This window comes from Alosa alosa, chromosome 20 (genome assembly GCF_017589495.1).
Source record: "Alosa alosa isolate M-15738 ecotype Scorff River chromosome 20, AALO_Geno_1.1, whole genome shotgun sequence".
Taxonomy (NCBI): domain Eukaryota; kingdom Metazoa; phylum Chordata; class Actinopteri; order Clupeiformes; family Clupeidae; genus Alosa; species Alosa alosa.
Window position 1 is genome coordinate 23600240 of NC_063208.1, and position 27804 is coordinate 23628043.

Genomic DNA, 27804 nt, shown 5'->3' on the forward strand with positions numbered 1-27804 from the left:
ATGGTCTAAGGCGGGACCTTTCTTGATGCACTTGCAGCAGTTTGAAGTGTCAGACGTCAGAAATGTAAGTGGCAAACACGCTTGCCTTTATTGGCCTACAGGCTACTGCTTATGCTAACACGGAAAGATATCTATTTACCTACTGTATTGCATCTGCCAGTGCCTATTTATCTAATCACACACTTAAGTCGCTGACATTTGCTAGGTGATTAAGTGTTAACTGTAGGCTAGGGCTATTCTTTTGTAAAAGTGTTTAATGGCAATAATGTCCTAATGTGATGTGAAAACATTTAATTTATGGCTCATCAAGCTTAGGCCTATTCACTAAACACTCATCGCATCTAGGCTACATATTCTGAGCATTTGTTGTAAAATATTGAAATTATGGGAAGTTTAACCACACCCTTTATAAATCCACCCCTCCACTAACAATTTCTCCCGAGACAATGTCGGCGTACCTGGATGATCCATACGACATTGGAGCGCAAATCGTGAGGGGCTCTCTTCGCAGGGCGAGTGTTTTTAGAGACTGCCAGAATCCGCTGATATACCCGGACGATATTCTCTATGAAGATATAGATTGTCAGCCAAGGGAATTTGTTATCTTTGTCAGCTGATGTAGGCAGACGTCTTTAATGTTAAGGCTATAAGCATACTACATGTTTTCATAATTAAGAAATATTAATGCAAGCTATAACTATATAAACCTACTATTCTGAATAATGTTTTTGTGTTTCATTTTCACCTGCTGCCATGTGCTTTTGGCAATGGTGTTGCATCTGAAATGTTCACAGGATTAGGCATACACTAAATCAGTCAATGGGGGCTACTTAAACATTCAATTATCCTTATTAATCTATATGCCCACTTTTAAATTGTGTTGCATCTGTAGGCCTTTTTATGAACTCAAAATAGGCAATTTAATTATTTCAACTCATTTCAGACATTCCGCAAGCTATTAATCCTCCGTAACACATATTTGAAGACGTGGAAATAAAACTTTACTTTAAGGCATTTAGGCTACACGATCTGCAATATGTTGCCAACAGCCTTGCTTTGTTTGCTGCCGACGTATTTGATTTTTGTTGTAGAGTGAGTTTTAATTCTTCGTAACTTGTCATAATAATTGTGCATTCCTCATCCGTAAAATAAGGTGATCGCGTCATCATTGAAAGTGGTGACTTGCGCTGCAACCCGCCCCTTTTATGTGAACGCGCACAAACTCCAATTAGGTTAACCCCAGTTCAACAAGTAAACTTCTTAATCAGCGTCGTAGTACCGTAACACCACTAACACCACAGCGCCCCCAGTTCAACTGTTTTTAAGCCTCCATATCTCAGAAAATAATGTACATACAAGCTTAAGCCTTTGCACAGTAGTTGTTGGGTAATATTTAGCATTATTGACATAAAGTATGAAGCAAATCCAAGATGGTCAGGCGGGAGGCATCTGTTGATTTGGCACGAATGACCCTGGTAACAGTTAATGGAGTGGGGTGAGGGCAAATGAGCAGCAGCTCATAAATATGTAATGAGCAGCAGAAACGGCACACTCTGAAAGGGACTGAAACAGAGGGTAATAGAGGTAGGTAAGAATCTTTTCCTACAAGCTATTTCCAGCAAACAACTTCAGAAACATGTTTTCTGGAACTCATAGACCTATTTTAACTTGTTGAAAAATAGTCATAATATGGGCACTTTAAGTTTTTAAGTGGCAATTAACATTTGGGATGTGGCCAAGATTTTTTTTTGCCTATATCTTAACTTGTAAAGGTCCAATCTATTCAAATTTGGTACACATAATCATTACGGCATTCTTTGGATGCACACCAAATTTTGTGAAATTCTGTCCACAGGGGGTGCCTTCAATATCTCCAATATGTCAAATTGTATCCAAACTTGGTCTTAAATTTTAGTGCATGATCTCACACAACAGGAATGACCTATTTCTGTCCATAGGGGGCGCTATAATCAAATTCAAGTTTTTGCCCATATCCGTATGAAATTTTTCCAAAATTCTTCTTTCTTCTTGTTCCTTAAACGCTCCTGCATCCAATTCACCCAAGCCACGGCAATTTCCATATTGCAAATTTTCCCACCATTTTAAAAAAAACTTTCAAAAACAGTGAAAATAATCTATCTCCTCCTAGACAGTTGTTCCGATTCCCACAGAATTAGGTAAACATCATCTACAGACCAAGCCTAACAGATTGGCTTTTTCTGATTTTTGATTTATCGCCTGGTTTTAAGTTTTTAAGTGTCAATTTGCATTTGGGGCGTGGCCTATAATGCTTTTTTTGCCTATATCTTAAAGGACAAGTTCGGTATTTTACACTTAAAGCCCTGTTTTCATATTGTTTCTGATGAAATAGAATGGTTAATAAGATTGAAATTTGGTGCACTGGGACAATCCTTCCTAAAACGCATTAAACTTTCGTTTACAAAGACGCGAAATTCACCGAGTGGTCAGGGGTGTTCACTGATATGCTCTGTGCACTATGTGGGTCTTCTCACAACATAGTACATTGAGGAGACTAAACTAAGTTAAGTTATGCAATCAAGCAGTATTCTCAAAGCTAACGTTACTTAGCCTTACTTAAATTTCGTTACTTATGCAGGGCTCATTCTATTGACTCTGACACGGAATGTTTGCAAAATCCCGATGTAAATGGAAAAGTGTTTTCCAAGAGTCAAAAGTGCTTTTCCCACTACATACAAAACGTTATGAATTGTGCGCTTGTCCACCGTAATGCTACCGCCACAAATTCAATAAAATTCTGTGGGAAAAACTGTTGGGCATGGAAAAATCCAATCAATTAATTAATTAATGTCATCAGGTGGAAAAGACTGGTAAAGTTCAGTGTCATATGCAAAGCAGTGATAGGCAAATCAATGGGACTCAAGGAAAAGGTATAAATAGAGAAAAGAAGGGGCCTTATGCTGATCCCTGAGGCATATCTGTGGTGAGAATATGAAACTTTGATACCTGTCCTTGATCCAAGGTGTGGATCAAAAGAGTTGATGGACTCTAATACACTGTCTGTGACTTATAGTTACAGAATAGTAACATAATAAGACAATGTATTAGAAGGCTATAGATTTTTTTTTATCCATAAATATGTCAATAACCTTAGATTAATTAAGGATTTACCAAAAATAAAGACCTAATAAATTAATTTATTCTTTCGAACTAGTGCAAAATATGTTCTTACATATTTATTGCCTCCGTAGCGCTATTGAGACGGTGTTGCTCTGCCGAGCATGATGGATTTGGGGCAGCCGTGGCCTACTGGTTAGCGCTTTGTTTGTTATGTTTTCATGGGCTAGGTTTGCCCAGGTTGCTTTTGTTGCCGTTTTTGGAGCCTGGGCTGTCCACAGAGATTACGTTTTTTTACAGGGTATTCAGGACACAGACAGTTAGTGGTTGGTTAGGTGATGTTTGCAGTAAGTGAAATGTTTTAGCTTAAAAACGCATGGCATTGCTTAGAGCACCTCCGTAGCGCTAGAAGAACAATAAGTGTGCTGCTTTCAGCAAGCACACTTAATAAAACCTTTGTAAAACTTTTGTATCTAATATGTCAACAAAAAGCCACATTGATTTTCAAATTTACCTTTCCAATTTTCTTATTTCTAATTTGGAAACATATGCGTGTATATATTATGTAATATAAAAATTCATTCTTCTAATATGAGTAAACAAGTGGGTAAGTTTTATGGTGATATCTATTTGTGATAAATTTGACCCTATTCGCCAGTCGTGTTTCACCTTGGTTTTCTGCAAGGGAATGAAACAACTGCTCTTTTGAAAAGGTTAATGTATTATTTTACTGTTGGTCTAACAAAAGAAATGGCACAATTTAAGTTTTGCCACCTTGACTGGTACCCACATCTAGTCTGGTCCATGGAGTATCAATTGTTGGTTGCAGCTTAAGTACTGTATAAGTTGGCAACATTTGTTCGTAGTGATTGACTGTAGTGTGACTACCCATTTTGTGTCATGGTTGTTGCAGTGAACTTTCGGTTAGGTCACTTGTGTTATTGTTTTGGTGTGTATAATTCCAGCTAATTAATTGTTTTGTGACCTTCTGTATGTGGGATAGTTACAGTACTCCACAGATCAGTAGAGGGTGTCTGTACAGTGTAGTGGGTAGTGGGTGTCTGTGTAGTGGGTGGGTGTCTGTACAGTCACTTTGTGTTACTGGTTCCCTGCACACATCACACCAGTAACTGGTGTATGTTGTTGAAGACCACATGGTGTCCATTTTGTGTTGTGGTAGTGGCAGTTCACTTTTGTTATGTCTTTGTGTGTTGCTGTGGCAGCAATATTGTAGTTGGTCTACTTGTATTGACCCTTTTGTGTTGGTCACCTACGTTACTGTTTTGTTGTTGAAATGCAGTGATTTTTGGTTTTGTTTGTTCACCTCATGGTAGCCCTTTTGCATTTAGTGGGAGTGGCACTGGTATGGTTACATCTGGTTTTGTTTTGTTTGTTCACCTCATGGTCATTTTTTGTATTTAGTGGGAGTGACGCCCACTGCTATGGCTACATCTTTGGCTGCTCAGTCTTTATATTTCTATACTGCCTTCATGTTGACCCTAAACTTAAAGGACCTGACTTTAAAAATCCCGAACTCCAAAAAAAGTGTGTTCATGAGATCAGCTTGGAAAACAAATATGGATGCCCCAGTAGCATGATTGCGTTTTAGTGTTGTCTTTACAGGGTACGCTGAAATAAGTGATTAGAACTGCTTGCTATGATTGAGCAAGAAGAGAAGGAGAATGTTTCTATTTGTAATTTTAATTTAGTGATAAATAACCTTGCCTATTGGTAATGAGAGTATGTTTCGCCTCTAGTTGTGTTGTTGCAAGGGAGGCTGCAGTGGTTGGAGAGCATGATTGAGACGTCAAGTCAGGTACCTCGGGGCACAAGAGTTCCGCACGAGTCTCTAAGCATAAAATTCGACCTGACTTTGCGCTCAAGTCAGTTTTCCTCTATCGGAGGTCAGGATTTCAGAATATCCGACGTCTCATGAAGGCTGGACTAGTGGCAGGACCTTAACTGGCCTGTTTGTAAGATCTTGTTCGAACCACCTTGACCCTGGTGGTTGCCTGTTTTTTGCACTTTTTGTAGCTCGTGCAGATAAGCAAGCAGACCGGAACACTCACGTCTTTTCTTTTCTTTGGGATTGAGGCAGGGATGGATTACTGCACGGGCCTACCGGGCCCAGGCCCAGGGGCCCAAGGGGTCAGGGGGCCCTGAAGCCCAAGCCTTTGCATGGAATCATTGCCTCAATATCAACAAATCAGGATGTAGGCTATGAATCTGATTGAATTTAGTATTGGCCATCCCCAAAATGCACCAGAATACAGGAAATCACATCAAACAGTAAAATTTAAATGCAAATTTAAAAATTTGGGGACCCCCAAACCCCCCCCTCCCACATATACGATAATAAGTGGGGGGCCCTTAATACATCTGGGCCCAGGGGCCCGAAAGTTCATAATCCGCCCATGGATTGAGGATGCTGCTCTAAACCTGACTAAGGAAGCTTGAGGCATTTTCTTTTGTTTTTCTGATCTTCATTGTAACTGCCATGCTCTGTAACTTTTGATTAAGTTTAGTTTAGTGAAGATAGGAGCAGGCTTCACTCAATGCGTATACTTCTAAACTGGCCTGAATAGTTAGAATATGTAAAGTAGGAGAGAGGCCGCACTATGGATACATACTTTTATTAGCACAGACACGTTTCGGCATGTGCCTTCTCCTACTCTAAGTTTAGTTTACTGTTCCTGCATGGGAGAGGCTTCTGGTGTGGGGACTGCTGTCTTGCTATCTCTCAGCCTGGGATTTTGTCTTGTTGTTTTGAGTTGGACTTTGTCTATTTTGTGTTCACTTAATGTTTTGTTGTGACATGTCTTGATGTAATAAGGCCCTTTTGGTTGGGCCAATTTTAAAAGGTGTTCTTATTTATTAGGATTTTGGGTCAGTGGTGGGTTTCTGTTCACCCCTAAAGGGCCACCTAATGGTGGGGTGTGATACCAGGCACAGTACCTAAACCCTTTTATTCCTATTTACTGGTCTCATGAGATTATTTTTCTGCAGGTTATTTGTTGTATGCTGACATTTCTTGTCTAGGAAAGTCTTGTAACTGCAATACTTCATTGTAAGAGAGGCATCATTCAAATGATGGATTAGTTGATAATCCTAGTGACATTGAAACTGCTTTGCATCCTTAATTGAATACAAATTATAATATTTATATTTTATAAAATTATAAGTGATTTTCTTTATATGCTGACTGTAGGGAGTATTGCAACATACCATGGGGATCTTTGCGGTGAGCTCTCACAGAAGGTGATTTTGAATCGTCACAGGTTTTAGTGCATGACAATTCTTTTGTTTAGAACCTGGGGGTGTATCCCCTCTTGATTAAATCATCAAAGGGTCTGTGGCTACTAGCCTATACAATATACTGTATTTTAAAGCAATACAATGCCATTCTTTTACCTTAAAATTAAGGCTTCAGACGAATTTTAATAACACACTGACTATATTGATGCCTGCCTTTCGTATTATATCATATATATCGAAAATTAAAAACCAATGACCACATGTAAGCTACATGGACAGCTACATGGACTGTGCACAATAATCAAGTGTAGGTTTCTCATATGCTGTCAAATTAAAGGGATGACACAGGACGCCAAGTTAACAGTCTCAGATCTGTTTAATAATGCTGATAAAATAGAATTGTATCACCTGCCAAAGAGGAGAATTTAATAGAGAAAAGAAACTGCATGTCTTTATACAATGTTTCCAGATTGCTTTTTACTTTAGCTTAAACATGTTATAGGACCATACTGCAAGGGAATAACTGCAAATATCAACTCTTTACATGCTGAATTCTGAACCAGAGTGGTGATATCCCTTTTCCTTATGATGACAGAAATTTCCTCTCTAAAGCAGCGGTCCCCCACCACCGGGACATTCCTAACCGGGCCGTAGCCTACGACAAGAGTTTAAAAAAAAAATCATGCAAACTAAATAAGCTCAATTTAATTCGCAATAATACCCACTGACGATGGTGAGTCAGATACCTCAAAGAAAAAGAAGGGGTCATTCAATACGAAATATGACGAGTCATATTTAAAATGTGGTTTCGCAGAGACCGGTGACTCACATGCACCAAGTCCTTTATGTGTGGTATTTGGCGATAAGTTGTCAAACGAAGCAATGAAACCATCAAAGCTAATTCGACATCTAGAGTCCAAGCATCCTACACTTAAAGACAAACCCCTTGAGTTCTTTGAGCGTAAGAAACGCGAGCAAGAAGGACAAAAACTAGTGCGTAAAGCAACCACATCGGTGAACGTGGCTGCGCTAAAAGCCTCATAGTGGCTAGTCGGATTGCTAATCTAAGAAGCCCTTTACTATTGGGGAAGAGTTAATTCTGCCTGCTGGTAAAGGCATGTGCAATGAACTCCTTGGGGAAGCTGCAGCTAAAAAAATAGCTCAGGTACTGCTTTCTGCAAGCACTGTCCATAGGCGAATTGATGATATGTCAGAGGATATTGAGGCACAGTTAGAGAGGGTGAATGGGTCACCGTGGTACGCTATCCAAGTTGGTTGGTTACAGGTCACTGGCCAGAGTGTTTGAGTTGCGAGAGCCGCTGCAGAGATTTCTTACAGAAAAAAGTCACCGTTAGCTGCATATTTCAGTGATGAGGGCTGGGTGTCAAAACTCGCTTACCTGTGTGACATATTCGCTTTTTAATGACCTCAACCTGTCACTGCAGGGGAGAATGACGACTGTCTTTAAACTGGCAGATAAAGTCGCTGCATTTAAAGCCAAGCTTGATTTGTGGGTGCGACGAGTGGATCGAGGTGCATTTGATATTGTAACGATTTGATGCGACACACACAGTTATCCAATCAAAGATTTAATGCGGAAGCAGGAATCAGTCAAACATATAGACACCATTACATAGGAAACACAAGGGCAGTCAATAAAACAAGCACGATACACAAGCAGGGTAGTCACATACAATACACTGGGTAAAACACATGAGGTACAACCTAAAGAAAGACTACACAAGCGAACACATACATGACAAAGTAGACGCAATTACACTCACTAAAACCGATGTTACATGGCAACTGGCACCCATGTTAACTGGCAGCGTTGGTGACGTTTCACGAGTGATGACGTTTCTTTGACAGATGTTGCCGCTTGCAGATTTGTCACTTTCTGATGGAAACTGGAGACGAACAATACAAATATGGATGACATATTTAAATGTCAAAATTGTCTGTAGTACGCTACATGCACTGGACCATGAATATGCCACCAAAAACATAAATACAAATAGCCTAATAATAACTCGTGGGTATCGAACCTGCTTCCTAAATGAAACCACTTAGGCTACATGATAACCATTCATCTATGTACTTGCGCCACGAACCAGCAGTCATAATGAATTTTATTTGATTTAGTCTATATAATTTGAAGAAGTCAGCTGATGATTGTAGCAAGTTAACATGCATGGCTGATGGTGTTGTCTTGCTACAGCAGTTGCCCAAGCCAGTAGGTCTTCAAAGTATCATGGTTAAGTTTTCAAACATTTCACTGACTGCTGGTCAGGCTCTCTGTGGCCACATAGTATCTGTAGCCTAAATTGAGGAAGCGTTGCTGGTCTAAAAATAAATAAATAATAATAAAAAAACGTGTAATGGGGAGGATTGAACACATGTCGACTGCGTGAAAAAGTAATAGGCTATAAGCATTAACCTGTTGCACCACAAGAGAAGCATGAACGTGAGAATTGGGAAATAAAATATCAATAAAATATCAAACCCATGTTTACATGTCAGCAACATTAACGTTAATAGCCTATAAGCTTAAGAGTTTTGACTCTCCCTGTGCGCAAATTTTGAGTAAAATATGGACACGTTATAGACTTCTGCCCATTGCAGTGTGGGTTTCAATGTCAATGCCTGTGTTTCATGAACTGAATTCTTAAAAGAATAGGCTGGACAAAAGGATACACAACACAAGGATACACATTTTTATTTGATTTATTTGCTGATTTATTTGCTCTACAGACACTTCAGGTAGGGGCGGCCACAGCCTAACCTCAATGAAACGTTTGTAAAACTTAACCATGATACTTTGAAGGCCTACTAAATGGCTTGGGCAACGGTAGCATGATAACATGGTAGCCAAATAACATGAACAGCTATGTTAACTTGTTACAATTATCATAACGTTAGCTGACTTCTTTTAATCATACAACTGAAGTCAATTTCTGTGAGTGCCGTCAGCTGGCTCGTGGCGCAAGTTGATAGACGTCTGATTACCAAGCAAACAGGTCAATTTATTCGTGGTTCGATACCCACGTGAAGTTAATTTATGCTATTTAGGTGTTTGTTTTTTGGGTGGCATATTCATGGTCCAGTGCATGTAGTACTACATACAATTTTGACTTTTAAACATGTCATGCATATTTGTGTGCGTCTCTACCAGAAAGTGACAAATCTGCAAGCGGCCACATCTGTCAAAGACTCGTCATCAATCATGAAACGTCATCAACGCAGCCAGTTAACACGGGAGACAGTTGCCATGTAACACCGACATTACACAAACCAGCATTCACACACATTGCATTCTGGGAGGCTAGCACTCAGTCCAAAAGACACAGACGTTACAAAGAGACAAGGCAGTGGCCCAGAGGTGGGCCAGACAAATTGTGGGTATCCAGTGTTCAGATGTCTGTAACTGGGCATAATTAGTGCATAATTAATGAGACATTGTTGAATTACATCCATAAACATACATTTTCAGAAAACTTGTAATGCAAAAAAGTATTGTCTCAACATGAATAATCAACTAGTGAAGTTTCATAAGAATATCAAGGAGTTAATTTTTGCCCTATTCACCTGTTCTATGTTGCCTTAACTTAACAAACAGCTAAGTAAATATGATATTCAGAATCAGCACCCAAAAATTAGGCAAAATACCCTCTTTACCAGCATTTTCTCACATTTGACCCCCGATTGATAGAAGTCCCAGTCTTTATATAAATGATGATGTCATCTAAGTGTGAAAATGGATCGTCTTCCTTTGAATCTTGTTCCTTAGACGCTATACTAGCAAAATATGCAAAACATTTTTTTCAATTTTCACAAGAAAATCCAGCGGGATTACACAAGATACTATAGTCTCACAAGATACTATAGTCTCACATTTCAGCTCAATACGTGCAGTATCTGATAATCCGCAGTAGCGCTGCCATACACGCGCAATTTTATTCGTGCTGCTAGGCAGCCTGGAATCCATGGACCAAATTTTCACCTCAAAGAACGAACCAATCACAGAACGAAGGGGGGACAGCAAAACGATGATGACACACCGAAGCAGTTATGAGCTACGTACTGTACAGACGCATTTGATAGACATTCGTAGCACCCAATAAACGGCTCTGGGCATTCGTAAGCCACGTCTCAAATACGAGAAAATGAATGTGTAGTTCCCAGACCCCATCTCAGTGAGATGAGGTCTGGCGTTAGCCAGGCTAAATCTGCAGGATAATAGCTGTGTCATTTCTATGATGCTACCCCATTACCCCACATGGCTTTTGTCTGGGTCCTAACCCTGCTACTCTCCACTCCCAACCGACACTTCTCATTTCATTTCAGCTACAAATGAGAATTTTCACCTCCTGGAATTCACCAAAATGAGACAATAGCCGGATATTCAGGATGTGAACATATTAATCCTACCGTTACCCCATGTCGGCTAATGACATTTTTTCATGTTGGCTAATGACAAGTTTTTAATTTCTGTTGGGGGTGGGGATTCATAAGAGATCATGCATTAGGGATATTGAGCTCATTTGATTTATGCAGCTGAAGTGTCTGTGTCATTAACCAGCAGTAGTCGGAGAGCTATCCTCCACACATATCACCAGCTTGTGCTGTGTATGAGAAATATTATGGGATGTTTGCTACAGTAGGCTCTACCTGTGTTGACAAGACGGAAAGGAACTCTGAAGTATGCTTGGGGGGTGGTCTTTTAGTTGTTGGACCTGTTGGGTTCAGAGCTACAGTACATACATGACAGTTGTGGAATTTCCATCTTCCGTCTTGTTTTTCTCATGAAATGATCATATGTGCTAATATAAACAGTCTGTCAAGAGAGAGCTCTGACGCTGAGAGTTTGGTTGCTTCCACTGCTGTCTGCTAGGGGGCGATAATGTATTTGTGGGTCTGTCTTGAACTGTTCCTTACCTTCATGGGAAAGAAGGTGCCTTTAAATTCAGAACCATAGGAAGGGCACTGATTTGACAACCTACAGTAAGAATTTATCAACTAAAATGTGTGTCTGCTTGATTTAATGACTTTTGGTTGTACATATTGTTCTATCATATATTTGGCAATTACAAATGTTCTGGATAGAACTGGATAGATTGCTATACTTCATCATTTACATTCCATACTATCCACATAATGTGAGGGTTTCAAAATTTAATAGGGCTATACTAAGAACTAACTTTCTATATAACATAGGAAGAATGAACAGTGTTTTTCCTTACTGACTGAACAATCTTTCCTTACTGACTGAATGTGTGACAGCAATGTATTGGTACAAACTCAGAGTATTTGCTGTGACCCTGTGAAACTAGTTGTCAACGAATGGAGGCCCAGTATGATCGGGTCTCATTGTTCTGGGCCTCTCATCTGGATGACTGATCTGGGCTAATGTTTGCACATGCAGGCCTATTGTCATGGTTGTCTTTTGGTGTGACTTTTGTCACTTGTCTTACGGTGTTACTTCATGTGGTTAATGTACATTTGTGATGATGTACATTTTAGTGCCCTCTCTACCCTGGATGTGAGCTGAACTTCAGTCGTGTGTATAAGATAACCTTTTGACATACAGACTGTTTAGACACTAATAGATCTGACCTAAACATCCCAGCTCTGTCACACAACATGATACATCAAATATTTATTTATTTATTTATTATAATTTCAGTTTTGAGCCCTAGCACATATGTGCATGTTCAATTTACGTTTTCATATTTTATGTTTGCCTATGTTTTCATATTCACATTACATTCGGCAATATTTAAAGCAATACAATGAATTCTCCCAAGTGTGTGTTTTTTTTTACTTTAAGACTTGTTAGCATTTCAAATAAAACATTTAATACATTAACATTAATCTCTCATCTAAATAAATCTGTCTGTCAATAAATCTGTCATCTTTTCTTCTTTCTTTAGTCATTTTTGAAAAACCCTCATGGCCTATTAATAAAAACTAGATTTTCACCGGAGGTGGTCTTTAATGTAGTTGCATTTTTTTTACATGTCAGTATTAGCAGTGAACATTGTCTCAGGGAACTTTACAGAGCCAGAGAGACACAATGGAAGGGAACAATTCCTTTAGTGGTTGAAAATGTGTGGTTAAAACTTTTTAGTGGTTGAAAACCTGAGTTAAAACCCAGTGCAGATGGAAGGAAGAATCATCTGCCTGAAGCTAGCCAAGGAAAGAGACATACATCAATGGGATCTTTCCCAGACTGACCTGAAGAGCAAATTCAAATTCAGGTTCAGCCAGGCTAGGAGAGGGTAAGAAACATGGATGGAAGAAAGACTAAATGGATAATAACAGCAAAGAAAACAGATATATGACACTACATGTATATGCTGGAAAGACCACATGGGGAGTAAATAATCTTTCTTAGCATGAGCATAACACCATCATTTTGTTTTATGACAATCCATGCCATTTATTCCATCATATCAGAGGAGCAATATTTATATATTTTGTCAGTTTCACCTGCAATGGCTTTTCCTATCAGCTCCCCACAACATTCCGTTCCTCATGCCCTAATTTTCCAATAACCCAGAAAGTCTCACTGGTCCAAAGTAGGTCCAGTGACTTTAAGTAGTGGTGTTAAATTTAATTCCTGGGAAGCTAATACTGGCTCACTTAGTGTTCAGCGTTCACCCCTTTAACCATCCACTTTTGAACACATGGGCAAACTGGCATGGGGATTGACTCTCAAACCCACAAAATTACCTAAGTGGGTCAGTAGCAGGCACATCTTCCTAGAGTCCAAAGGCTCCCTGTAGCACCATTCAATGAGTTCTAAACCAGAAGTTGTACACATGACAATAACGGAAAGATTCCTAACTCCCAATGAACCTAGTGACAAACTTAAACATAAAACAACAGTGTAGTATTTAAAGAATAGAATAGAATGACTATTTTGTCATGTCAGACATTGTCTTCGTCTCACTAATAAAATAGACAATACATACAATATACACACTATAGACACAATTCAGTAAAACAGAGTTCATTAAAGGTACACTATGCAGGTTTAGGTATTTTTGGTGACTGTAGAGCTCCCTCTAGAGTCGCGATGTATTTATATGCGCTGATATTGTAAATAGCAAACTTCTCACGACTTATCCCCAATGTACACAATGTACTGTAAATGCTTTTGTTGTGGAGGTGAAGGATTAACAACAGGCAAAAACTATCTCCAAACAGCTACAGTATATCTACTGACAAGGTAATATTGCACGGTTCTCGCGAGATTTGGCGGGTCGCCGTTCTTGGAAGTTGCATGGCTGGTTTTCTCAGTTGGGACTCGCTATGTCTATAATGTATAGCTATGCTAGGTGAACGATTCGCCTATTACAAGTTCGTTTACCTTCAAATTGGCTTCGTAAAGGTGAAAATCTTGCATAGTGTACCTTTAAAACACAACATACTATCCCCAGGATAAATACTTCTTACAAAATTGGTTTTGGTTGCATACGTGCACCCATTCTCTCTCTCTCTCTCTCTCTCTCACACAGACACACATAATGAGCTCCATTCCCTCTATCTTTCTAATGCTCCTACCCCCAGACCTTCCTCCATCCCCCCTCTTCTCAGACCTAGTTGGTCACATGTGCAGCTCCCATATTTATTTTTTCCACAGTTTATTAACTGCTACACAGGCTACACATTTACCCAAATAAAACATTGTTAAAGATTGTATCATGAAATACAGTATGTACTTTAGTGTATTTAGTTATTTTATTCTTTTTTAATGCTTGTCAATGTCAATGTGTAACGGACGCCAGCTAGCATAGCTGTGCATGTGGAACGTTAGTAAACCTCACTCCCCGACACGAGTAGTGTTCCTGTAAGTCCTAGACCTAGAGTAATGGTTGAGGTCTCTACGAACAGATCTAGCCAAGATCTCTCTAATGACATTAGAACTGTTCAAAAACCGACATGAACCAAGATATGTCAGTGATGCTGATTTATGCTGTTTCACTTGGAGCCTTTGACCAGTCTGAGCAAGGACACAGGGGGTTAGTGCTTTTCAGACAACCTGCCATTCTCTGAAAGACGAGGCTAACCAAACAAGCACAAAGGAGCCAGAGGGAGCCGGCCTTATAAGCATTTGCACTGTATAGTCAGGCTATTCAGCGCTGACTTCAATGTCACTTCCCAAACCGGGGGCTGGCTTGATGTTGCAGTACACACAAGGCTTTCAAGAAGTAGATATTTTTGTCTAAATAAGTGAAAGTTCTTATCTGCACTTCTTATTTTTTGTGTATTGCCCATATCTTTTCACACAAACACACACAGACACACACATACACACACACACACACACACACAAACCACACTCAACACAACCCTAATTAACACGTCATTTATCCTTCTGTGAGTTCCATCCGGACAGGGACTGCCTGGTCCCAGGCTATCATTAGTGTTGTCTGTGGGTCATAGAATCTCAACTCCAATCTACTAACCACCCATCCCACCCCCCACTCAACCCAACCCTTATTCCGCCACAACACACACACACACACATGCATGGGACAGTTGCCATGGCAGCAGTTTCCGTGACGACGGCTGCAGATGCTGGAGCCACAAGTGCGAGGGGGGACCGTTGCCATTGGCCCTGATGAGCTGTAATGTAATTGCTTTAGGGAGATGAGTGATAGTGTAATTGCCACAAGCTGGATGGATGCTGATGTAATCGTCGGGGCTGATGGAGTTGTCAGTGAGGTTTTTCAGAGCACCCCCATTTGTCAGTTCCCCAAATACTGCTCATTCATCACAGGTGAAACCACACTTGGGTGTTTTTTTGTTTTTCTTTTTATCTTTGGGAGAGAGAGAGAGTTGGGGGGTAAATGGTAAGTCTTTGAGCGAGGCCTCTGTTAAAAAGATGGACCAAATGAAGTCAAGTGAAAGCTATTGGACATTTCTGCTTTTTTTGTCTTTATGGTGGTTGTCACAGTCCTGGCATGCATCGAGAGTTTCCTCTGTTGTAACACTGTGACCTTATTCGGAAAGTGGTCCTAAATCCTAAAACATGTTACAATAACAATATGAACAGGATAATAGATGGCAAAGCTCATAAGAATGGTCAGAATAATGACAAAGATGACCAAATGACACATAGCTGTTAACAAATATGGCCATTAGGATTGTAAGGCTTGGATTACTTGTTGCACTGAAATTATGTTGACCTCTGGTGTCTTAAGGTCAAAGTGAGAGGTACTGTATGTTTTGTGATTCTGCTACAATTCATGTTGCTTGGCTCTCTCAAGAAAATCTGCTTGCTGTAGTTGAAGTGAATGTGCTTCTGTATAGATTATATTATTGTATTTCTGTACATTTTCATTTAATTAAATGTCTCATTATTTTACATTGTTGCTAATAATCAAACTCCCTGATTCTACATCCAAATCCACCTATACTGTAAATATCTATAAACAATAACAATACTTACTCAAGGTCAAGGAAAGATAGGAGCACTGTTTTCACTGAGGCATTAAAACCTTAGATGTTATATGTGTGGATACAAACATTAAATCTTTTTTACCGGCTGTGTGATAACAAATTGTGGTTCTAATGCCCAATGCCATGTACACAAAGATCACAGCAGAGCAAGTTTTTTTTGTTAAAAGATAACGGTGCTCCATTAAATCATCTAAACACCAAAGCAATGGCGGATCAGACCGCCCTCGCCGATCGCTGCTGGTTTTCAGACGCTGTGCACAACCTTGAATGGCTGGTCGGAGCCAAAAGATTGGCTGCCACATCAAATAAAAGGCCATATGTGAAGTGGAGAGAGGGGGCTTCATCCAGAGTCAGTGTCAAGACCCTGCAGAGAGACAGCAGCTCACTTCTGTTGAAAACGCAGGCAGTACAGAGCTGAGCTGCACACACACATGCACACACATTCACACACACGCACACACATGCACACACACACATGTACGTACACACACGCGCGCACACACACACACATGCGCACACGCACACACATACATACACACACACACACACACACACAATCAAGCGAGGGGATGGGGTAGAGCCATATAAGCTCTAGTGGCATCAGAATGCATTTCAGTCAAAGTGTGGTCGAGAGAGGCATTTTGAAAATGAAAAACAAGAAGAAAATTGCTCACTTTGCCAATACTGTGTGTGTGTGTGTGGGTGTGTGTTTGTGTGTATGCCCTTATGTATGAAGTAGTCAGTGGTTTGACATTTGAACAATATGGTGAACTGTGATGAATTGACTGAACACAGCATAGAACAAACAGTGTGAAAAAAATCCAACATTGATTAGTGAAGCGGTAAATAGAATGTTCCATATCCTTGACCATAGTCTTTAGTGATTAACGTGTTTTACATCTTGATCCAGAGAGATGACCTTTTAACTAGCATTAGTCCATCCCCAGGATGCTTCCCCAGGATGCTTGCAGTGATCTAACGTGTCCTTGGATTAGTTCTTGTGACCTCTCATTAGTCCTAGAGGGTGTTAAAATGAAACACTTGAGGACAAGATTGAAAGGTCCTCATGATTGTGTTCATTGGGAAGGAATACACTGTTAGAAGAAGTATTGCAGATGGCATATCGTGCAGTTCCTAATGAGATCATTCCTGAGCTGATTTGCCTTGAAATGTTAAACATCTTTATATGTGAGTAACACAAAAAAAATACAATTGGAGATCAAAGACGTCTTTGATATGTTCCATTAACAAAACGTCAGAATCCTAAATTGATATACTTGTCCTGTGTCGTCAGTTGTTAACATTCCTTCATTTCATTACAATACCTCGACAATACAGAATAACTCAGGTCCTTCAGTTATTAAAGAACAAAGGTCCCAAGCCCATGTTGCTATGCTGCATGTAAATTTGCCACATCACCCTGTGGTGGCATATTTAATGAAGAGATCAGTAAAGGTTTCCTTTGCTGTCCTGTTTTGTGTCCCTCCATGCGAGACCAGAACACCCAGTAGATTTGTGGCAAGGCGGCACGTTATTTACTTGCCTTGTCGCCGATAACGAGCACTGCCATTTGTGCCACCTACATCCCCACTCGACAAACTAATGCATTTTGACAAAGCAGATTTCTTCAGACAGAAGATAAAGCTTAATTTCCCAGCACCCTACTCCCACACACACATACAGGCACACATCCACACACACATAGAGACGCACACTCACACAAAAACACACACACACACACACACACGAGCCACCCTCTCTGTCTGTGGGCTCCATAGCACAGGCGACGTCTATTCATTTTAAGCAGAGGGGGGTTTCTGAAAGAGAGACAAAGAAGTCTGGCATGGGTCCTTGCATGGGATTAAGCATTATAGGAGATGGAGATTGCACAACCAGTGAAGGCACTCAATGAAACCAAGCCTGACAATTTACAGCCTATTTTTACATCGGCCAACTCCAAAGCTCTGGAGTGTTTCTTTCAGCAAAAAAAACACACAAGCCTTCCAGGTTGCCCTTGAAACACTGCTATGGCTTCCCATGAAATTTCTGCAGTCCAACTGCTTCTCTTTGTTCTGTTGCTCACTGGAGACCTCACTTGCCCTTGCCATTTACTCCCTGATCAAATTCAGACCATCTACTCTGCGCTACACTAATGGTAAGAATTGGTATGAAGTACATGCTGAACTGATGTTTCTTAAAGTCTGACTTCGGCTGGGAACTTAAGCTATGCATGTATATATATCAAGGGCAACATTATATATATATATACCGGTATATATATCATCTCATAATCATAAAGGAAGATGGAGCATGGTTATCACAATTGTATTCCATGGCCCTTGAAAATACCGCCACAAGGTAATGTATACACCATTGTCATTACTCTAACTGCTGGTACTTACACTGTTGCTTTACCTTGTTACATAACACTTGTCATATATTTCCATATGCAGAAAAGAAAAATTAGGCAGAGTTGCATTTAGATTTTAACAGCTTTCACTACTAATGTTTTACACATTAAACATCAGGGATCCTAATTTCGCTGTTATCCTGTAAAATCCTTCTATCACATCATAGTTAGCAGGCAGTATCATGGGAACATTAATGCCTACATCCAGGAAGATGATTAAGAGAAGAGATGAGAGAGCTAGAATAACACTTAGAAATCTCTCTCCCGGTGGTCTTTCATCCTGTGATCCTGTGATTTGTCAGCATATACTGTGCAATTTGTGCTGGGGCCTGTCTCTGCCACACTGCCTGTGGGTCGTGGTGGGTGGGAGAGCTGGAGATGATGTGCTGCTCATGGGCGTGCATGTGTGGGAAGGGGGTATGAAAGAAAGAGAGCGACAAAAAGAAAGTGAAGAGAAAAATAGTGGTAATACATTTTTTCCTCCCTTAAACTATACTGTACAGAGTTGCCTCAGTTCTCATAAATGACTAACATTAGATAATGTAATACTGCCTCTTTTATTATAGCCTCTCAGTCAGCTCTATCAACATCAATCACTACCTTCTTTTCCACTGTTAATAAAACATTTATTTGTGTGTGTTTGTGTGTTTATGTAGCCAAGTTTTGCCCTGGTCACATCAGTGCGATGGAGCGTTTGAGAGACAGGTATGCAGTGGTGTATTCCCCTGTGAGATTCTAGCGCATCTCACTGCTGCCTCTTATCAAGCCTCTGCCATGTCTGTGAGGAGATGTCTGTGTTATCGGTGCTCAGAGTTCAGACTTTGCCACCTCAAGGGCAACATTCTATTAACGTTTTTCATGTGACATATTCTAGGTTCTATAGCTTTGTTTACATCCACCTGGCAAGGGACAAGTTGAACCCATTGAACATCGTTGTCTGCAGCTGCTTCTCAGTAGGCTACATCTCTGTATTTCAGCAATGTCAACATTTCAGGCATCAATAAAGGTGATGATGAAACGTTATCCCATTGGTCAATATTTGATAGCCTGTCACAGGAACATTATTTCGCTAAAAATCGCCCTGATTTGGTGCATTGATCTGTATCGATAACGTTATGGGAGAACCTGCATGTAGCCTAATAGCCTAACTTTTTTTCTCTGTTCAAACTCGGTTGGCTTAAGACCAACATACATAAAAAAGGTGGACCTCCTAGGCCCTACGGTTCTCAAGATATTCACAGAAAACTGTCTCCGGCCACCTACAGGCCAGTTGGTGTATAGTAACATAAATTAATTTATTGTGTGGCCCCCCATGAACGGAATTCCACAAAACTTGGCGTGCATACAGAGGGTGTTATAATGATCCCACACCACACAGTTTTGACTATGTTAGGTCACAGATACCTTACAACACCTCATTTTTACTTTTTTGTGTTTAACTAGGTGGCGCTATACATGAAATGAGTGGTTATGGAATGGGTTGACATGGCCCCTTGAGATCAACATACAAAAAAAAATGGTCCTCCTAAACCCTCACGGTTTTACCGAGATATTCACAGAAACTGTGTCTGCCCTACCCCTCCTTCGGGGTCCAGTCCAGCGGGGGCTACAGATCAAAACAAAAACGATGGTTCCATGCTATCCATGTGGGGTTACATGCCCACAGGTTTGATGTACCCCGGTCTTTCAGTGTCCCGGGAATCATTGGACGGAAATTTGGGCATGCGAAAAAAAAAAACAATCTGATCTAAACCTATGACCCGCCCGCTTAGCTCTTGGCGGTCATAATAATTGTGCATTCCTCATCCGTAAAATAAGGTGATCGCGTCATCATTGAAAGTGGTGACTTGCGCTGCCCCGGCAACATTCACTTAACCCCGGCTCAACATTCATGACTTTAACGCCATTAATGTTACATGATGCTGACTGACGCTGGCTATAACTGTAGGCTACCGTTTAACGTCTGCTGAGTCTACATGCCTACCAAAACTGTCGCTGTTCAGTTGAAGTTGAATGATCAAATATTGTTTGATTTTGTGTCAACTTTCAGAGGAAAGACGTTCCTTTCTGGCCAAATTTCACAGCTTCTAAGAAAGTCTATCGTCTTCGTGTCAACCCATCCCATTACCACTTATTTCATGTATAGCGCCACCTAGTTAAAAATTCAAAAGCAAAAAATTGGGTGTTTTCATCACAATATCTCTGGCTGACAAGATCAAAACTGCACTAAATTAAAAGTGTAGGATCATTATGACACCCTCCTAATGCATGCCAAGTTTTGTGCACTTTCGTTCATGGGGGCCTTACAATAAAATAATTTATGTGTACATTTAGTGACGCTGACACACCAACAAGGATTCCCTGACACTGAAAGACCGGGGTACACAAAACTTGGTGGGCATGTACCCCCACATGGATAGCATGGAACCGGCTATTTTTCGTTTTGATCTGCAGCCCCCGACTGGACTGGACCCCTGAAAGGAGGGTAGGGCAGACACAGTTCTCTGTGAATATCTTGAGAACTGTAGGGCCTAGGGATGACCATTTTTTCCTTTATGTTTGCCTCCAGGGGTCATATTAACCCATTTCATGTGCACACATGTGCACAAACAAATACACACACACACACACATACATTCACAGTAATCATAATGTGTATGACACATACTCACACAGTAGACATATGCACGCTTGCATGCACAGGCACATAATGCAGGCACACACACAAGCAAGCACGCACACACACACACACACACACACACACACACACACACACACACACACACACACACACACCCATAACAACACAAGAATTTCTCAGAATTATGAACAGGCAAGATGGAGGTGGGGTTGTATAAAATGAATTTTACATGTGAAATCTATGAACTAATCATGTTTTGGTAATTTTGTTGTCTAGCAGATACCAGTGAGAATTGAGTGTGCAATTCTGCAATTTAGTGAGACAGTTAGAATCATATAGGCCTTTCAGCTTGATTTCTTTTGTGGAAAAATGTGCTGGACTGGGCAGCAGTCATATTTTGTACCGCTTCTAAGGTACATCTAGTTATACAAAGTTATGAGGAATTAAACCCACTCTACCTACAAAAAATCAAATACTTCGGCAGTGAATAAAGCAAGGCTGTTGGCAACGACAGATCGGGTAGCCTAAATGCCTAAAAGTAAAGTTTTATTCCCACATGTTCTTCAAATATGTGTTACGGAGGATTAGCTTAAATGGAATGTCTGAAATGAGTTGAAATAATTAAATAGCCTATTTTGAGTTCATAGAAAGGCCTACAGATGCAACCCAATTCTGAAGTGGGGCATATAGATTACAGTAATAAGGATAATTGAATGTTTAAGTAGCCCCCATTGACTGATTTAGTGTATGCCTAATCCTGTGAACATGTCAGATGCAACACCATTGCCAAACGCACGTGGCAGCAGGTGAAAATGAAACACAAAAACATTATTCAGAATAGTAGGTTTATATAGTAGCTTGCATTAATATTTCTTAATTATGAAAACATGTAGGCTCATTTATAGCCTTCACTTGGCCTCTGTTTTACAGCCAACAAGAAAAAGGTGTCTTTGAACACTACTGTAGGAGGAAAGGCACCAGAGTGTTTTACAGTAGCAGAGGAGTTGGCCATCGCAAATAATAGTGGAAGGCCGATTATGGAGGGGGTTGAGGGAGGCATTCGGTCGGATTCTGGTGCTGTGGAAATGCCTTTATGTGCAGGGTACAGTAATATGACATTCAATTCAATAAGTTTGTTAAAATGTCCGATTTATTTTAGGTTATTCTTGCTCAGATGTTCAGCATACTGTAGGCCTATGTCCGATGTATTTTCGGACATGCAGTATTCTTGCTCAGATGTTCAGCATCACAGATGGAATACATGAATGTCCACGTACGGGCACTGCTATGAGACGTCTTCCTAGATCATCTGATAAAGATAACGAATTCCCCTCGCTGACAATCTATCTTCATAGAGAATATCGTCCGGTAGGCTATATATATTTTCTGGCGGTCTCTAAAACCCCTCGCCCCTGGGCGAAGAGAGTCCTCACGATTTAGCGCCCAATGTCGTATGGATCATCCAGGCAATACCGACATGTCTCGAGAAATTGTTAGTGGAGGGGTGGTACTTATAAATGGTGTGGTTAATGAAACCCTCGGGTTAACTAAGAACATAACCTGCTCGAGCAGGTTTGAGATGCAGCGAAATTGCCATGGCAGCATACCCTCGTTAAAACCTATCCACCTTTTAGAGTAATGGGTTAATCGGGCCACACGTGATCAAGTTACTCTCTCGAAATTACCCAGATAAGCCAGTAGCTTAACCCCGCTTCGTAGTAGGCTACAGGCCCCTGTAGGCTATAGCACATAAGTCTATTCTGTTTTCATGTATTAGCATTTGTTGTGATTATATAATCAAATGGCACTCATGATAACTTGAAATAGAAGGACAGGAGATAGGTGATTGATGTCCACAAGCACGAATTTAACGAGACAAAACATGTTCCGGTAAACATATACTTGCCATGTTTAAAATGCTGCACTTTTTCCCTTCATAGCCCTATCTCTTGCCATTCATTTTTGGATGACTGTAGATAGTTGTATTTTAGCCTACGTCTTCGTAGACAGTAGCCTACACCATTAGGCCATCTTGAGAATAAAAGACTTCACAGCTGCTAACGATCATCCCTCCACAACCATGAGGATAGGTAGGCTAAACGGTCGTCGTCAGCCTTTTGCTTCTTATTGTAAAACCAACTGTTACGGCCTACACAAGTGGTCGGCATCCCGGTCAATATTTGATATTAAAATTTCAATTTGGAAGCTATTTGTAACTATGTGTAGCCTGTATGCAACCCGACTGTTGTAGGCTTGCCTACTACTCTGCAGTGCCTTGCTTACCATTCTTGCCTACCACTCTAGTTGTAAACAAACGGTGACGTAACATTAGAACGGAGGTGCAAAACCTTAAAGGTGCGATTTGTAGAATTGTTACCGAACGTTCTGTAGGCCAAAATCAAAACACTGGTGAACGTTCTCAAGACTACCAGACGCGAGCCTCTTCTGGGTTGCCAGATGTAATGAAGACTTAGCTAACGTTCGTTGACCTGCAGCTGCTTTAACGTTTCTTCAACCATGACCTAGCTACACATTATGGAAACAGTGAAAACAAAACATACCTCTCTACCCAACGTAACATATTTAGCTGAAGTTAGCGATGCAGATGAAGTTTAGCCTAGGCTACCTGTTGTGGAGAAATATGGCCAGCTCTGCGTCAGACTTGATATTCTTCGTTTGACTAAGACGTCACCATCTCAGGAAGCTCCTCCGATGTCCACTTAATTTGTTTCTTGTTTTAATTTTGGAAATTTGCCTGCCTCTCGTAGGCTGTTCATGACCTACAACTGACAGCTGTTGACAGTTGGCCTTTGCTTTTGGCAACCCAAATAGGAGGACGCGCTGGCCCATTATTAATACGCTTATTCTAGAATTAATCGCTCAAAACATAAACGAAAAATTCCAAGAGATTCCGCCCGTAACTCATTTTTTTCATGGGTTTTATGGGTTTTACGGGTTAGAGTAATGTTGTCAAATAAGCCATTACTTCAATTAATCGTGTTTCCTTACTCTCTGACAACATATGGTGACCATTTTTGGAATGGTTACAGTTTATTTTCCATTATTTCCTACATACTGGACCTTTAATAAGGAGGCCAACTGCATGACACATTCACCCCTCATTTGCACAACAACGTTCCACTCAGTTTTGCATCAGTGGGCTTTTGGAGTGATTTCTAGACATTTTCTCCGAGATGCTTCAGGAATTAACGGCAGCTAGTTTCAAAACGAGGACACTGTGGCCAAGAGAGAAGACTACGATGTTTAAACTTTGAGCACAAACTGCCTCTGCTTGTTCTGGTTTTAATCACATCCGTATTGAAGCGGGTAATGCAGAAACATGAACTTTCCCAGCTTTGTTAATGGCTTCAGCTCTGCTGTTGACTGTAGTCTATACTTCCAGCTCAGATATTTCCACTGAATTATCTGGACCGTAATTGGCACACAAGAGGCAAGACCAGAGTGAAAAAAATAAAAAATAGAGAGTTGCAGACACCCACAGGTGTTTCCCCACAACCCATTATGCTGCAGTTTCACAGTGCCACCCTCTGTGTGGCGTGGGCGCTGATCCATGCCCCTCTCTGTGCCCTCCGCAGGCACCTTATTACCTCTTTCAGGCCAGCGAACTCGGTGGTGGAGAGGTGGGTTGGTGGGGGGGGGGTGTTGTTTAGGGTTGAGGGAGTAAATTATCTGTTTTACAGCATGAAAACAGCCCCCTGGCATAAGTGAAAGCGGCACCAACACGAAAAGCCAATCAAAACAGATGAGCCGCCGCAGCCCCTTCAAAAACTAGCCGCCTGTGTCACCGAGGCAGAACCATTAACTCCTGTCCCGACGCACGTCAATGCTGCTGCTGCTGCCATAGTGGCTCTGGCTCCATTGCTACATATACCAATCACATACACATACACACACACACACACATGCACACACTGGGAAGATGCGAAGAGAATGCAGGAAAATATGAAAAAGGAGAGTGATTAAAAAGGAGACACATGGTGATGAATTCATTAATAACATGGCTTTGCTTTTAAAACAGAAGCTGGGCAAAATAATAGTAGCTCCCCACAACAACCATTTAGATTAAGTGTTAGTTAGTATAATTTGTATTTTAGTATATTTAGTATATTCTTTATCTTCTACTGTCCTTATTGCTTAGTTGTGTTTTTATATTATATACTTTTAATTACTTTTTCGTTAGTTAAATAAAAATCAGTAAAAAATGTCCCATCCCTGTTGCAGTTTGCTGTTCCACACTCCCAGTTCCATAAGCACTACACAATTGCCCTCCCAGTTCCATAAGCACTACACAATTTAGTGAATGTGTGTGTGTTGTCTGTATGCTACTGAGACCTTGAATTTCCCCTGGGGATCAATAAAGTATCTATCTATCTATCTAGATATTCTGTGCATTGCTGTTGGTTCCTAGCCTGGGTTTTCCCAATTGCCTTGCGCGCAATTTTATTCAGGCTGCTAGGCAGCCTGGATTCCATGGACCTCGTTTTCACCTCAACGAAGGAACCAATCACAGAACGGATGGGGGTGTGGTGAAAATTACAAATGACGTGTTAAGAAAGGGAAACGTTCCCAGGTTTATTACAAGCCGGCTCGGAGGAGAAACATGAAACAAGTTGCCTCAAATCACCTCCCGATTGTAGTTCCTCACAGCCTTATATTCAGTTAGCAGGGTCTTTGTCTGTGCCAGTGGAAAGTTCAGACACACTCGACATATGCTTTAATTGGCGGTGACCACCTATGGTGAAGTCTGGCATAAGACAAAAGCTGGGCCGTTGTACATGGCAAAAGACTTGATTTGCAAATGGTCGAGGCGGGTCTTCACAGCAGTTAATGCAAATATGAGGGAGACAGTTAAAATGACATTTGTATACAGTATGTTCTTACAAATAATTTTTACTACAGGGGACAGCAAGACGATGATGATGATGATACACCGAAGCAGTTGAGCTATACAGACGCATTTGATAGACATTCGTAATGCCCACGAATTACGAATCGCTCTGGGCATTCGTAAATCACGTTTCAAATACGAGAAAATGAACGTGTAGTTCCCAGACCCCATCTCAATGATGTTAGCCAGGCTAGTTGGTTGGTTTCTATCAAATACTAGCATTACTGTAGTTACTGAAAAACCTCCCCCACCTCAACCTTACCACCACAACCAATTTCCAGTACCCACCTGGGTGATGCATGGCAGTCATTATGCTCACCACACACACAAGCTTAAGGTGGAGGGCAAGTATGTTGAGCCTGTTATACTGGGGATTGAGGTCAGTTATACTGGGTATTAAGATAATTACGGACAAAAAGGAAACTCTTTATGTCATCCCATGGAGGAGGGTCACATCAGTATGAACACCACTGCAAGGGCGTAGGTTTGGTCTCAGCTTTAGTGGGGACACATCCTCAACTCCTGTTGTCACAATACCAACATTATTGTTTCAATACCAATACTAAGTGAAGAATTTCGATTTCGATACTTTTGCGATTTTTTAAAATTTGATTTGGTTTGTGTTATTTGTGAGATCATTCACATCAGTGGCAATCATAGAATTTGATTGACCCTCCACACACACACATACACACACATAGAAAGTGATGATTGTCATCAGTGTTGGGCAAGTTACTTCAAAATCGTAATGTATTATGTATTACTCATTACTGTCATTTCAAAGTAATTTGTTACATTATAATATTACTGTATCTCAATTGTAAGACATTACACTACTATTGTGTTACTTTTAAGTTACTTTTACCAAAATATCTAGAAATATGGATTTGGAATTCTAAATGCAGTTTATTATGCTCAATGCAGCTCATTGCACTTCTAATGGAGGGCGATGTGGTAAGCTCCCCTCACTCGTTCACACTCCCCAGTCTACTAATGACTGCACCTGTTCCCAATCAGCCTCACTCCCTACTTAAACCCCAGTCTCCCGTCAGTCTTTGTCTGGCCTCATCTTTGGCAACCCCTCATTCCTGTTCGGCGTGAAGAAGGTTTCCCTAGAGACTCAGACTCCTACCTGGAAGCTCACTTGAGTGTTACGTGCAAACTTTGTTGAGACCTTGTTGATTCCTGTGGGCCTTTTGTGAGTATTGTTTGGACTCTTCGCTGTTGGTCACCTCCTGTACCTTGAAACTAGTGATGACCAAATGAGGCTTCCTGAACTACTGAGGCTTTCCAGCCCATTGGTTCACGAAAAGGTTCGTTTACCTGAAGCCTCATGAAACAGTGTGCTCCCTAGTGACACCTGCTGTGCAAAGCAATGTATCGCACACAAATCTATTCATCCTGAGCAACCAAATTGTCATGGTGTGGGCACACCCTTTTTCTATTGCCTGTGTATTAAACAAAGTTTTTTACTCTGCTTGTGTTTACCTATGCACACACAACTCACTCACACATAACTTTGTGTTCAACTATTCAGTAGTTCTTTGGGTTAGTGATGACAGTGAATGCCCCAAATGAGTGTAAAGAAATCACTGAGTGCAGTTCTGACTGAGTGCAATAGTGTAGTGCTTATGGAACTGGGAGTGCAATTGTGTAGTGCTTATGGAACTGGGAGGGCAATTGTGTAGTGCTTATGGAACTGGGAGTGTGGAACAGCAAACTGCAACAGGGATGGGAACATTTTTACTGATTTTTATTTAAAAACAGAAGTTTTTTGACAGTATTTGGATTGAGGCGGTTTCTCTTTTTGGAAACCACCTCTCCAGCCTTAGAAAACACCCTTTCACAGGGCACCGATGATGCCGGACAACATAAGAACGTAAGTGCCAGCTTATATAAATTGGGATGTTGGAGCTTCTGTTTGTTCCAATAACCCAGCGGATCCTCAGTCCTTGCCAGATTTGTCTCTGACAAATAACGGTCCACCTCAATTGTAGCATCTGCAGTCACACTGGAGCTCCGTCT